This window comes from Atheta coriaria, unplaced genomic scaffold (assembly GCF_025399875.1).
Source record: "Atheta coriaria isolate IRGN ID8LTWV9N9 unplaced genomic scaffold, Caltech_Dcor_3.1 hic_scaffold_10_pilon, whole genome shotgun sequence".
Lineage (NCBI taxonomy): Eukaryota > Metazoa > Arthropoda > Insecta > Coleoptera > Staphylinidae > Dalotia > Dalotia coriaria.
In genome coordinates this window covers 1237828-1252859 of record NW_027045452.1, presented here as the reverse complement: position 1 = coordinate 1252859, position 15032 = coordinate 1237828, and the positions used below count along the sequence as shown (strand labels likewise).

Genomic DNA, 15032 nt, shown 5'->3' with positions numbered 1-15032 from the left:
CGGGGCGCCCCCTCCACTCGCGGGGGCCCCGCGCGCGCGGCTTGCGCTACTCCAGGTCGTTCACCCCGCGAGCAGGGCGGGCGGCGGGGCGCTGAGGGGCAGGCAGGCGCACGGCGCGCGCTGCCGCTCTCGTCCTTAATTCACAGTTACACACGCCGTGCGCGCACTCACACTGGGCCGCCACATGGGCCGCGCGTATCGCCGCCGCCGCACGCCGCTATTCCGTACTGGGAGCCCTTCGCGACGCGGACGCGCCGCCCGCTGAAGAGGTGATCGGGAGGAAGCGCCGGGCGCGCGCGAATTTTTCTAGGTGCCGGCACATTGCACTGCGTTGCGTAAGCGCGACTCACGCCGTCCCCGCGAACACGACTCTACTCTTCGCCCGGTCGCGAAGCGTACGTAACTTATGTGTGTGCGCGGTACATAACAAGCCAGTGCATTTGTTGTTGAAAATAAAAGTGCTCACAACTCCACACTCACACAAGCTTTCTTTGCGCTATTAACACCAAACGCACGACGCCGGCGACTGGAGTGTTTCGTGATAATCCGAAGTGCTTGAAAGTGTTTGTTAAGTTTTTTTTGGTTTTCTCTGGCTAACTTTTAAACTTTTAATGGGCAAACTGTCATCCCGAGGATTACATATTTCCCACAACGCTGAGGCCAGGATACAAACAATCTCAAAAGGTACGCAACACCATAATATGTAATACTAAAATAACCCAAACAAGAAATGAATTCCGCAGCCGTCGAAACTGCACTTTAGGTCAAACATTGCGTTCGTGTGATGCAGTTTAACGATACCAATTTGCTTTGACCTATTTTTGCCACTCGCACAAACGTACGCCGCGACGCACCACAACCACTTCGTCGTCGTCATCCTCCACTGCGCTAAACAAACGCACACTGCTATTGTTTATTGCCGAAGCGCGCGGCCGCGGTCGCAAATAACGATACAGCATCTAAACGCATTTCATAATTACGCCCGTTGTTGAATATCGCGTTCGAACCGTTCGAAATGTAACAGCGGCGACAAAAATTTAGGTCAAACGGCTTAAAATCGTATTTTACCACAACGCACACCGAAGCTGCCGAGCGCGCGCGAAACGACCAATGTTTGGATTATATCAGCCATCGTCGCGAACTTTATCGCTGGAGCACAATGATTTTTATCAGGAGCTATTTTATTTCATGAACAAATAACATGATCAGGATTAAACTCAATATTTAGAACATACAATACATCCAACTTAAAGAAGCAAGCAATTTTTTCCATTGCTTGAAAAGAAAACGAACTTTCTTCGTGTGTTATTCAGATGTGTAAAAAACCGTTTCATTTGCTGCGGCGAATGTTGTTGCAATCACAATCACGGCGCGCGTGAGTTTGCATTTCGTATTATCGCTGCATTAGTGCGACTATTACAAGCGTTTGTTGTCGGTTCCGGCGAAGAGAAAGCTTTCCGCAATGCAACTTTCACTGCAGCGCTGCAGATGCAACGGTGCAACATTACAGCGAACACGACATTTTTTTACGTCCGTATTTTCTACAGGTCGATGCAGAATATCAAATTGGAGCCAAACAATATCTTAAATTCATTAATATAACCGGAAATATTTTTGGTGTGTCACGTTTGATATCATTATATTTATCGATATAAATAGAATTCTGCGAAAACCTTGAAATGAAAAGCTCAAGTACAAGTTCACAAACGTTTGGAGCGACATCGACACGGCGCTTAATAATCGCGCGCCATTGAATGCGATCAAAAGTGTTCATCGATATGGCGAACACGTTTGCTTCGCGATGCGATACGAACACTTTCGCTGCATAACAGTTGTGTACCGTAACGTGATAGCTGTCGCCCGATGTCTGACTAATTAAATCACAGAGACAAAACAAACCTACTCAAACTATAAATATCAGACACACTGATATTTTGCCCAAGACGAAAATAAAAGGAAAATTTCGTTTATTTCAAATGGAAAATGTTGTCATCTGGATGTATGTAATATGCTATGGCTTGGCCGGTTGAGATTGGTTGCTAACGTGTGCTCGGCGTAATGTGGATCAAGGTAAAATTGCACAACCGGCATCGGCACGCCGACACATCGCGTATAAGCGTATTCCAAAACGGATTCGTGAATGTAAACGCACGTAACGCACACAATCATAAATTTATCTCATGTATAATGCGCAGACACAAGACAAGACATTGCTCTTGCAACTTTTACCTTGGATTAATCATCAATAAATAATGTTATGTCGCAAAACAAACGATTATATCAAGCAGAATGATAATTTCAGAATTTTAAGAACTAACATTTATGTTAATATCAACCTTGATTCCTGTACGTTTGTACCTACTGTATGTGGATAGTGTGCAATGTGTGAATGTTTTAATTGTGATTTTTTGTTACTTCTGTGCTTTTTGCGATTATGTGCATTGTGGTCATAAGAAGATAAAATGTTTGCTCGATGTTTCAGAAACACGCGGCGCGAAGTGATAAGATGCACACGCTTCGGACGGACTGGAAGTGATTTCGCGTCCGGATGCGCGGTGGACGATGGCTCGCGCCGCTCCTTTCGGCAATCGCACCCCACGATTGTTCAGCGCAAAGGCGTCCCGTGTGTTTCGCAGCGTGTTCGACGCCATCGGTATTAGATAAAGCGACAAGATAACTTATGAAAATGTAAGTAGCAGCAATGTTTTTTATCAACCTGTATATACGAGTACATTAGATATTTGAAGAACTTCTTCGGGAAACAATGAATATTTTAAAGATTTCAGCATATGACATTTGATTTTCTGGATTACCCAAGATAAACTGTTAAAATTTTATCAAAGAAAAATTATTTTTGTGTTAAATTCTGTTTTGAAAAGTTTTTGATGTTTAAAATTAATTTTTTTGCTTGTTTTGCCCACCTGTAAATTATCTGTTTTAATCAAAAATATTAATTTGGATTCAACTCATATGTAATAAATTTATTTGCTCTTTAGTAAATTGACTGGATGCATAAATATAAAATGTTATTCAAAACACTTGCAAATATTTTTAGGTAAATAATTGTCAATTAAATTATTTAATTGAATACCGCCACTCCTCATATCAATATTATTTCGAAATGTAACGAGTACTTCATCAAGTATTTATTCTTCTGCTGGCATCCGATGATCACTCTTATGCGCACTTTACGTCCCGAGTCCAGAATCGCAAGTTGCTCATTCCCGCCGCACGCTTACACAATGTCCCGCGCGTCTCTGTTTCTGTCCGCGTTGCTCTCGGCCTGTCGCGCGAGCTGTACACATATATGCGAGTGCGAGTGTTTTATGAAACCGTCTAATATTAGCCGTAATGACTGATAAAAGGCATTGACCTTTGTAAAAACCGACGCATGTACGTACACATAATTACAACGAGCGTAAGCGCGGCGCTCCGGTTGCTCTTGAAATCTCGCATCTCGCATCGTCGATAATATATCAATATATCCTCACGCAGCCAGAGTCAACCAGCAGCAATTCTGCAATCAATCAATTTCGAACGCGCGGAATACGTCAGCAAACAGCGCCGCCAAAAATACTTCCATGAGGAAACATTGAATATATTTTTTGTTGTCAAGTTCATACGCAGTGTAAACAAAACAAAAAGAACGTCCTACATTTATTTTCCATTAGCTGCAAGTTAATTAGTATGTTTTACATGCAGTATAGTTTCTAAAGTTCTTTGTAAAGGTTACAGTTACAGTCAGAGTTGACTTAAATCGAACCGGTGGATATTTACATTGCGCGGTCATTTTACGCTTGAGCTCGAGTTAAGTTTACTTTCTTGGGAGAAAGGCGGAAAATAGCAAGCAGATTGCACATTGCACAAGAAAGTATTTCCTGGTTGGGGTATCTGGTGCTAATTCAACGGCGATTAAACTAAACAGAACAGGAAATGATCACTGATCGCACCCGACAACCAAAACTCAACATCCAACAAACGCACATAAACAAATCTACAATGTAAAGCTCAGAAACAATATCAAACTAGGAAGATTTTTATATCTATCTTTGTATTTTGTTTGTTTGCGCTGAAGAATCTCGGTGTGCAGTTGCGGTTTATGCATGCGCTAGCGTTATCAACTCGTAATCGAGTGTGAAAAGGTGCATGACTCTTTGATCAAACATTACAACGTTTGCGTACACGCGCGCATCTGATTATTACTCTCACACGAATGCACGTCGTATGTGCAATGTTGCAACGTTTGCTATCGGTTTTGTTATAAGCCGTGCACAATAGTCACGGCGATAATAATACGCGCAGTTAACATGCATTCATAAACATTTCACGCTCGAGTTTACTTAGATCTGACCCACGCCTGCATTGCAGTGTTTATAAAGGCATATGTTGACTGCTCAAGCATCAAATAATAAAGTGATTAAATTTTTTGCAACAAATTTCTAAAAAAATTTTGGAGACTCTAATTCAAGTGTAACTTAATTCAATTTAACAATTAAAACTTGCTGGAAAAACTAGCGCTTGAATTCGTACCTAAACGACCCTGAAAATTTCAGTAAACACCAGAAAAACGGAAATGAACGTGTTTTTCAGGGGGACACGTGTACACGTGTCATATCTAGCCACTATTCAAACAAAATTTGTTAGGCTCTAGTAGGTAGTTAATCCAGTTGTGAAATGCAACACCCTTTTTGAAGGGCATGTAGGGTAAATGGGGTGAATGAAGACTACACGGTTGGAAGAAATTTTTATAGGTGGTCACTGAACGAGTTCCCAAAAATATACAGATGACCGGTTTATAATTACGATTATTGTTCAAAATATTACCTTTTTGTACAATATTTAAATCAATGATTCAAAAATTCAGTTGCTATGCGGTCTAAAATTTACCCAATTACTTGTGAAATAATAATTACATTCCGAAAACACACCATTAACCAATTTTATGCATTCTGATAATATACATTAATTTCGAGGTACGAATGCAATGTGCATTATAGATTCCGCTGGCTAGTAGCGTGGAGAAAAGGCACGAGGAACTAAACTCGTCGTCGCGGGCGCGCTCGGTGTGTTGGTGCGTGCGCGCGCGCGCGCGTCGCGCGGCCGTCGACCCCACGTTATGTAGGTCAGTAATGGTGGGCGTCGTCGCCAGAAAAGCGGCATGCGCGCAACGCGACGGACGCGACTCCGAAAAGGCGCACGGCCGCACATACAGGCACCCGCGACACCACATCGACCTCTACTACTCGTACTCGTCGTACATGTGTGTGCGCTATTCAAGTATTCACGTTACGATGTTGCGTTGAATGTGTAGTAGTGCGCGCGATTATGCGCACGAAATTTTTTTCATTGCCAAAATTATTATTTTTAACAGCGCGCGCGCGCGCGTAGAGTTGCTAACTTGAAATTTTTTCAAGAGCACCGCGCGCGGAATTTACTGCTCTGTGGTGTGTTTATGCCAGCTGTATAAACTCACTCGTATGCTACAATGGACGCGGAGAGCGTGCGGAGTTATCGAACTTTCAGTTTATTGAATTCGCTTCCGTATTTACCGCGCGTTGCTACTGCATGATGATGTTCTGCTACTATACATTTAGCTTTCTGCGAATTTGAACATTACGGCACGCTGCATTTCCTCGTCGATCCAACACAAATCCACACCGATGCAGGCAGGAGAAGGAAGTAATATGCTTGCATCGAAATCAATAACCTATTTAAAGGCCAAGCGAAGTGAACATAACTCATGCAAGTCAATATCGATCGTTGACATCGTGTACGAGTAAAATCTTATCGAAATTTCTCGTTTCTAGGAATAGGTTTTGTGATTGTGCTCGAGCCAACTTGACCCACTTAAAGGCCAAACACGAATATTCGTTTTGCTGACCGCAGGTCTGCCGGTATTTCGCGAATAAACTGAAAAATCAAAGTCGCGCGTTTTACGCAGACGTGCGGCAAAAAGCGATGACAGTGTGCAGACCGGTAAGCAGACGTCCCTAGCGGTACACAACACCATGACAAGTCATCGTCTGCGTCTGGCCGAGTCGGTGTTGTGTTCACTCATTGTCTAGCCTAGAGTATAGACATCGCGGTGTGTGCGCGATACCCCGTTACTTCACGTTTACTTTTCGTCGGTCGGGTTCTTCGCGTGTGGGTATAAAAAAGTGTTGAAGCGCTCGAAGCGGAAGAGGAACGAACGCCATAGGCGTAGAGGATGAGAGTGAAAGTTACCAGCGTGTTGCAATGCGACCGTTGCAGGCAGCCGGCGGCGCGGCATTGCCATCGACGACCGCCAGCAACAACCACAGCAGGAGGAGGTGACGAAGCAGCTGCTGCAGGAAAACCGTTATATACTCATCATAATTACCGCAACCTTAGTATGTACGCATATTTAATTTTACAAAAAGTTTCTGAAATTAAATTAAATGCATTCATTCGTATAGCCTGATCTTGAGTTACAAAAATTACACAACTTTCTATGCTCCAATAATTCACACCGCTGTACAGATAACGGGAATAAGAAATTACAGTTGGTTTGTCTGCACGAGTGAAAGTTTTCACCTTCACACGCGAATTGTTTATATCGCAACGTTGTTGTTGCTGTTTTTTTTCTGCGCCCGGAATGGAATTTATGAACTCATGGCGTATCAAAGACGACGACGTCGACGATCGCTGAACTAATAAAGGTCAACACTCAACAGTCAACGCTCAAATTCGTCCGCATTTGTCACCGCGCTACCCGCCGAGAAACGTTGAACTCTCGCGATGACGCGCTGTGTAATAATATAACGTTGCCAAATTACGGCGCGCGCGTTAATTAACCACAATCTGCCGGCTATCCCGAAAACACAGCATGGTCATTGCCCATCATATCGCCATGAGGTTAATGATATTCATGGAGATCAAGATGGAAATTGACAACTGCTATTTGCGTGAATGTTGTAATGTGAGCGCGTGTAAGATGGTTTCACGTAAAAGTATGCGCCGCGCTGCACTCAACAGTCAGCTGTACGCGTCATCCTAGTTCGCGTGTGCAGCAGGAGCCCTGCTGTGAGCAAACGCCGGAGGTCAATGCCCGTCCTCAAGCGCGGCCCCGCGTGTACTGTTTCCCTGTGTGTGAGTTGTGTTCAACTCCACCATAACTCCGGCACTCACACTCACTTTTCGCAGCAGCAAACCACTTGCAAACATTTACAAGCACGACGATGCCTTAAGACTTCGGTCCAGACTTTGTCTTCCAGATGCAAATTCGCCAAGTTCATAATCTTGACCCTTGAAGTGCCCGGTTGGGCTACAGAGAGTCACCAAAGGGCAAAGTCCTTACATTACTCATGTAATGTAATGATGACTGTTTTGCTGAACTCTGATTCACGGTGGAAAAAATTATGTATATTTCCGCGTTTGTGATTTGATACCACGATATCGGCCCGCAACGGCAATTAACGTATCGGTGTTTATCGTCGCGCAGAACTTTTGCACGGCTGGGTTAACATCTAACGAGGAAGCAGGAAGTTGGCGGATGGCGCGCGCAATTATGCGATTTCATGCGGCGCGGAAAAGAAACACAGAAATGGGTCACGCGCTTAAACGAGTCGACGATAAATTTTTCCGCTGCAATAATGCTAGTGCACGACGCAGCAGCAGCACGCTCGCGCCACAAAGGACGAAAAACAAGAATAATGTGGCTCGTAAACTGCACGCAGAAACTTATGAATTGTTACAATGCAAAAATATCCAGAGAAACACACAAATATTGCGTGAAGGTAACGGTTTCCTGGTCGCAACAAGAAATTTCTTTTATTCAAGGATGCTAATATTTTATATACACATCAATAAACAGTAAAAGAATATCAAATTTTTACTTGTTACGACTTGATATTGTGTTGATAAAGTCAGAAATTGTTTGAAAACATGTTTTCATCGCAACGCATTGCACAAAACGTTTATTTATTGTATACAACCAGCGTTACTCGCAACGCTTTCACCGGGTTGCATAGATCATAGACTACATAAACAATTTAAACATACGCGTCTGTTTGCCTACTCGCTCGCGCACGTCGAACGCGGAAAACGACAGCGCCGTCGACGATCGTACAATTCCTGCGCGCGACGGATAAAAATAGCACGAAACACCTATTTTTAAACGTCGCTCTACATTACATCATGTTTACGCGGTGTTATTCTGCACATGCGCGTTTGAAAATATTTTGATTACTTCGGATTTCACCATTAAAATTTTCCAACAAACAAAAAAAAAACGAGCGCATGCTTTTGTTTTCCGCTTATTTCCACTACGTATCAATACTATCATGAAACAAATATTAACCCAGTTTTCAAACTTGATTGAATTGATATGTTGAATTCACGATAGGCAACCAAGCGTACACGCAAGCTGGAATACCCCGCACCAAACAATAGTTGTTTTCGCCAGGAAAGCAAATTAATTTACGATGGACATAATGTCTCGTCACAATGCAACCGCTCGACATGTCGTCGTCGTCGTTGGCGGTGGCGGCGGCGGCGGTGACGGCGACCGCCCGTTGTGCTTCTCCCATGCTATTACGTGCACGCTCGCAGTGCTCGCGGCGCGAACTCCGTCCCTGATATAGATAGGTACGGGTCAGTATCCTTTCCTTCGAAGTGGGTCAGCTTCTATAGCGCGCTCATTGCCATATCGCATATTATTATTATTATCGTTTGGCGCGCGCGAGTGAGTGACTGCACGTCGAGTACGTTCGTCATTATCCGCCACATGCGTTTTGTTTTTACCTGCGCTGTTATTGTTTAGCTCCAACTAAACGAGGAAAGAAAAAAAAACACGATGCGATGTGTGACAGTGTGACCAATGCGTTTATTACGTGCGCCGGTAGTTTTCGTCGTAATCATATTATATCGAGAAAATATAGAATATTATAAGCAACGTGTCACAAACAGAATATGCAATTTTATTTCTATCGTAAATATTTGCAGTTGAAAGGAGCGGATTGGAAAAAATGATCGAAACCGAGAAAGTTTATTGTGCAATGCAACAAAACGCTAGTATAAACCCATTAATTGCTTTAAACGCAAAAGGCATTTAATGGCCAGTATTAAATCATTATATAATTTTAACAAAAAACGATCCATTTAAACAATTGATTACATGTCATTGAATAGTGTGGAGGCGCCGGGCAACAACCGAAATTCATAGATATGACACGTTGAATACACGCATCATCAATACGTTCCATGTTGACGTTTTGAATTACACATAATTAACACGTCCGCATAAGTTTCAGCCGTATGCAATGCATAAATGTGCATCCATCTAATGACGTCGCCAGCGCTCATACATTTATTGACAAACAACGTGCGCCGCGCGCGAAAACGGGTTAAGGACGAACTCAGCGCCAATTTCGACGTTCATATCATATTGTTACGCGACGCTTATTACTATTATTATAAAATAATAATTTTCCTAGCTGTGCGCGCGCTTTTTTTTTTCATCTAAGCTTACAAATACGCACATGGTTCATCAATAAAATGATAAATTAACCATGACAAGTGTTCTTGCACTATGTGCGACCCTGTGCGCGCAAATGCGATTGCGATTGCATTTAACTTCCGTTTATGAGAATCATAACGGTCAGCGGTTATATATTAGAGTGATTTATTTATGCGGAATAATAATAACAAGCGGTATCATGTTATCGACGTTCGCCGACGCTGGAAATCGATGCGGCAGTTGCGCACCCTGTTGGGGTAGGTTAATGTTCTAGTTTCGATTGGTTCAAAATACTCTCGGACAAGTCGAACAACACTTAATGAGTTCAAAATGCAACTGTGGCATATTAATCGATAAACTAAATTATGTTATAATCTTGTTTTAAATAGGTGTAGACCATAAACAACCAAGTTTACTATTTGAAGATAATATGCAAAAAACATACGCACTTATATAATCTAATTATGCAATTATCAGCATTTGTTGTACAATCAACACATTTGCACACGCATGCAATATTATTGTGTGTGTGTGTGCGCATACTGCACTCGCGCTTCAGAATTGGGTCGAAAAATCGTCGACCGGAGAGGGTCGCGCCGCGAAACGGTGCCGATGCCGGTGTACGGGCGCGTTCACGTTCGTGTTCCGCTCCTATTTGCATAAACATGTTCAGGATCACGGCTGGGACTGCAAGTACACGCGACACTCGACGAGTTTTACGAGTTCGACAAGTTATAAAAAAGCACTGCACGTCCGCGAACAACGTAGGCAACCAACAAAACAAATACACAAATTAAGATGGTGTATGCAAAGTGTTAACACACAGTGCGTTTCTGTTAAAGAGTGTTTGTCAAAAGACAAATGTTTTATATCCGGCGTGAAAACGCTGGTTTCCGTGCAAATATATTATGTTTGTATTTTCGCGTGATTCAACGCTTATCTGCTTGCATTTTTCTGCGTGTTTTCGACTCTTTTCCGAATCGTTTCGGATATTTTTAGCTGCGTGCACGACGCCGCCTGACTTTTTCCAGCGCAAAGGCACGACCCAGAAAACGCGTCTAATTCGAGTGACGGCCGAAAATAACGCCGGACCTCGGCGACAACTGCACCGTACACAATTAATTATATGAACTTGCGAAATGCGTCTTTTGCTCAATCATAACTACAAACTAGAACCATACGCTTACTTTGATATCTAATTAGCGCAAAATAGAGTTAGATTGTTTTCACTTTCAAATTCACGTTTTTGTTTTTCTCAGAGTAAAGCAGAATGAAGTGACAGTATAATGCAATGAATTACAATCTAATTGTGTGAACTTCGCATGGTATGAGATTGATAAATTAGTCAAAAATGAAAGAAGCGAAAATGTTTGCTTTACGCATTCCTACAGGTTTCCCTCCGTCCTCTGTGACTTACATACTCTTGCAAAGATATATATGTATTTTCTATTCGTTCGCAGTGTGGATTTGCTTGTTTTGTACATTTGGTTTGTGTCGAGTGATGCGGACCGCGAGAATACAAATTGCCGTAAAAGAATACAATTTTTCTTGGCTTCCACTCGTGCGAATGAATAATTTGTTGTTCAATTAGGCGCATAATGAAGTCGTTTCCAGCTGGTGGCGCATTATGTGTACGCGTGTGCACTTTTTACGAGCTTTTTCGTGGACCAAAACAGCTGCAGAAAAGGAAAAAATAACGAGTATATGCAATAAACGCCTGTAAAAACACCCGCAAAAAATCCGCCCGCAAGATGAAAGAATTGTCTTGTTTTACTGGACTATTTTAAGACTTTAGCAAATTAACACTTTCTGTGGAATGTAACCAAAAACGTCTTGGAAATTGCTCGTGTTGTGAGTGATTGATCGTCGTGTAAATAATGTTTAATTTTAATTTCATTTCAAGCCGCCCACTTGGCTCGGGAGGCCGAAATCGGATTTGAAAGTGATTCGCCGACGACCAACGCAAATGAAAGTAATTCTGATACAATCTCGGAGCGCTTATTCCGCCTTCTATGTAGCTCTATGTAGGTACCTACATGGCGATCATGCTCTTAGATACTGTCAAAGAAAGAATACACACAAATAGTGTGGTAAATTATTTTACCATAGGAATTAAAACATAAATAATTAAGTATAATAGAATAAAGTTATTTTGGTTGCTTAGATTTTTTTGAAGAGAGAGCAGGTATGTTGTTATTGAGTAATTAATTAAAGACAACGTCAAGTTCAGATCGCTGTTCTTACATAAAGCACAAAAGCGATATGATACACTTTATAAGTGAGTGTGTGTTTTTCCATCAACAAGTTTTCGTAACCATCGTGAAATCGACATGATTCACGAATAAGTGTACTTGAGAAGCTTCATTTTTCTGATCGCCCCAGGCATGGAAAAATTTCGTATTCATCGTGTATAATTGAAATTCGAAACGCATCAAAACAGGTGGGATACAAAACCATAAATAAAATAATAATAATACCTATACTCGTTTAAATTTAAAAAAAAAATTATAACACGCGACTTCGTCCCGGTAGTGTTTAATAAAAATGTACCTAACTCGTTTTTACTCTCTTGTTCTAGACATAGTAGGTACCTATGTGTCAATTCTATCAATTAAATTCGCAATTTTATTTTTAAAAAATTAATTATAGGGGAAAGTAGCCATATTTGGACCATTTTTATATTTTTCGATTTATAGAGCCACATATAAACTGTCAATAAAAATTAAGTAGCGGAAAAGTAACTCACAAGGCTTACCAACAAAATGATATTTTTGATTTAAGTAAAAATTATATTTATACCCCTCAAATTTCAATTTAAAAAAATTGTGTTTTTGGTCCAAATTAAGAAACCGGTTTCCTAAATTGGACCGCGCGGTTTCCTAAATTGGACTATGCTTTTTTAACGGCAATTGACACAATAGTAAATTTTAGTTTTAGCAGAAACACAAGCACATTTTGTATAAACCAAAGTGCGGCATTTCATACACTGCATCATTTCGAAGATTTGTGCTCGTCCACAAGCTTTTCTAAGAGATCAAAAAAATGATATACGTTTTCCCTGTAAAAACCCGGTGCCTGTCTCCGGTCCAACTTGGGCAACTTGAAGAATTTTTATTTAATGATCAACGACAATCTTAATATAACATAACCTCTCCAAATTAATACTATAAATTATAGATAAATAAATAAGCTTTCTGATGATATAATTATAATCGTGAAATCTAACGTTTAAACAGCTTGACAGCTTATGCACTTACGTCGTTATAATAGATTTGATAATCAAGGATACACGAAGTTGTTGTCACGACGAAAGCACGCGGCAAGTTTTAACCCAAATAGTTGCATCAATTGTTTATAAATACGAGTAAAACAAGGGGCCTGTCTATTTTTGCAAAAACATCAACAGTCCGCGGATATCGTGGTGGTCCAACTTAGGCGCTGGTCCAAATTATGCTACCTTCCCCTATAAAGAATTGCTAATAATGCACTTCAGCGCGCCATCTCGGATTCAACAATTTAACTATAACTATGATTTAATCACAATGCCAACTTTTATCCTATAGAAAAGGGCTGTCTGTAGGGTTTTCTCGGCAATTATTCGAATTTTTCTCGCTATAAAACCATCCTTGGACTTTAACAAACATTTAAAAAGAATTGGGCAAATTGGCCCAAACGTTGTTGAGTTATGCGCTTACCAACAGATTTTGCGATTCATTTTTATATTATTGATACATTTCAAAAGATACTTGAGTCATCGATTAATAAAACATTTATTTCCACGCGGATGTGATTGGAATCGCATCACTTTTGTTACGTCTACGAGTTATTGCAAACCGCGAACAATAGAAAAGCCAAGTGAACACCACAAAGCATAGAATTGTTCGGATGCGTTTCATCTCAAATCGATGAGCAACCAAACTCTCTCCACGCTCGGCCTACTCGTGACAACACTACACTACACAAGTCGAACGAGGAAGCGATTTTAATAAAGCGTGCACCGCGCAGAATATCGCAAGAGTGCAATGAATGCGATCTCAATGAGAACTTAGATTTAGCTGCAAGCGCGCACATCAAATGAAGATCGGAATGGTGCGATTTTGTGAAAGCAGGAAACGATTCGTATCGCCGCGAAGCGAAGCGACTCGCGCGCGCGGCTCTGCTCGAAATGCGCCGATGACGAAACCGTTTTTATTTTAGAAAGTGAAATTCACAATACAACACACACGCGCCGAACGTTTTCAAAGAGTTAGAAATGTTATGCTATAAATCATATAAACGTTATTTTATAGCGTTACATTGTAGAACATAACAGACACGATTAAATTGTCAATAAACGTACTGGGATGCTCTTTAAATATTTAAAGAACCCTGAAGTGTGTGCTTATCCAATTTTTCAACCTACATTGTTATTGATAGATGAAATTATCATTCGGTAAACATGAAAATCGTACAGTGAAGAATTCACAGATTCAAATCTCAAATTTTTAATGAAGTACCCATTGATAACTATATTTGTACACCTCCCAGCGCTAAATCCCATTAGTTAGGTACTTGTTTGAAGTAAAAAAAGCGTAACATAAGCTGTTCTAATGCTGGTGCATCAAATGCGCTGCGCTTCTCCATCAACGACGAACACTAGAAATTCAGCCTCGACGCGCGATTGCAGGCGAGAATTGCATTGGCGAGTCCTCGACTCGCTCGAGAGGTCAGCCCGTGCGCTCGCAGGACGCGCGCACCAATCGCATGCCATCGGTTAAGTCAGCGTGCGTTGTGATTGGGCACCGTGCGCAATAGCAGGGCATCCTGCGGCGGATTCCGCTCGCCGTGGCGCTGGCGTCGCTAGCGCGCGCGCTGCGCTCCGCGACCTTATGTTTCGTTTTCAATGGGAACGCTCTCGCAACATAGCAATGACCTGCATCTAGGTCGTATGTTGCAATCGGTTTTTGTGCTTCGCGCAGCTCGCGAACGTGTGCATAACCAAAGCCAATGCTGCCTGCGGAAAACTAATCGACGTGAAAAACAATTTTTCGTCCACAATCCAAACACACACACACAAAAAACTCGAATCTTAATTAATATCAACAACAATATTACCGCGCGCTTGTAATTCGATTATTTTTTAGAGTGGATTTTAATAGAATTCTCAGAGCAAACACGGATATAAACTCGTGCGTTATGTAACGCCCGCTTGACGAGAGTGCAATTCGTGCACTTCTCCTTTTGCGTCCTTATTAGGTCGAAGCCATCGGCCGACGAAGCCTTCCTAGTTTTCACCATCGACATCGCCACCGCAGAGTCGCTAAATATAGCCTTCGATGCATTTCAATGCGGTAAATTCGTTCCCCCCGCTGTGTGTTCTTAGAGAGAGGCTGAGATAAACGATTCTCTTCTCTATGCGCTGTCGAGGCGGAAAATGCTCTTACCTAATCGAATTATGACACTGATTAGATAATGATTTATTACCTTAATTGCTGCTGCATTTGGCGTGTTTTGTGGATTAAAACAACCGCAAACTAGTAAATACCTCATTTTAAAATCGCTTTGACATATAGTT

The 15032-nt window shown here is 41.7% G+C and overlaps 1 protein-coding gene and 1 long non-coding RNA gene across 2 annotated transcripts in view; one reads left to right on the top strand and one right to left on the bottom strand.

Annotated features, from left to right (window-relative positions):
• The window catches only part of LOC135801351 (uncharacterized), a 36105-nt gene that overhangs the window by 10091 nt on the left and 10982 nt on the right, over positions 1-15032 (bottom strand). The window lies entirely within an intron of this gene.
• The window catches only part of LOC135801342 (hormone receptor 4), a 28394-nt gene continuing 19651 nt past the window's right edge, over positions 6290-15032 (top strand). The window contains exon 1 of the mRNA XM_065314782.1: positions 6290-6371. The gene's annotated coding sequence lies outside the window, so the exon portion shown is untranslated. The remainder of the gene's footprint in view (positions 6372-15032) is intronic.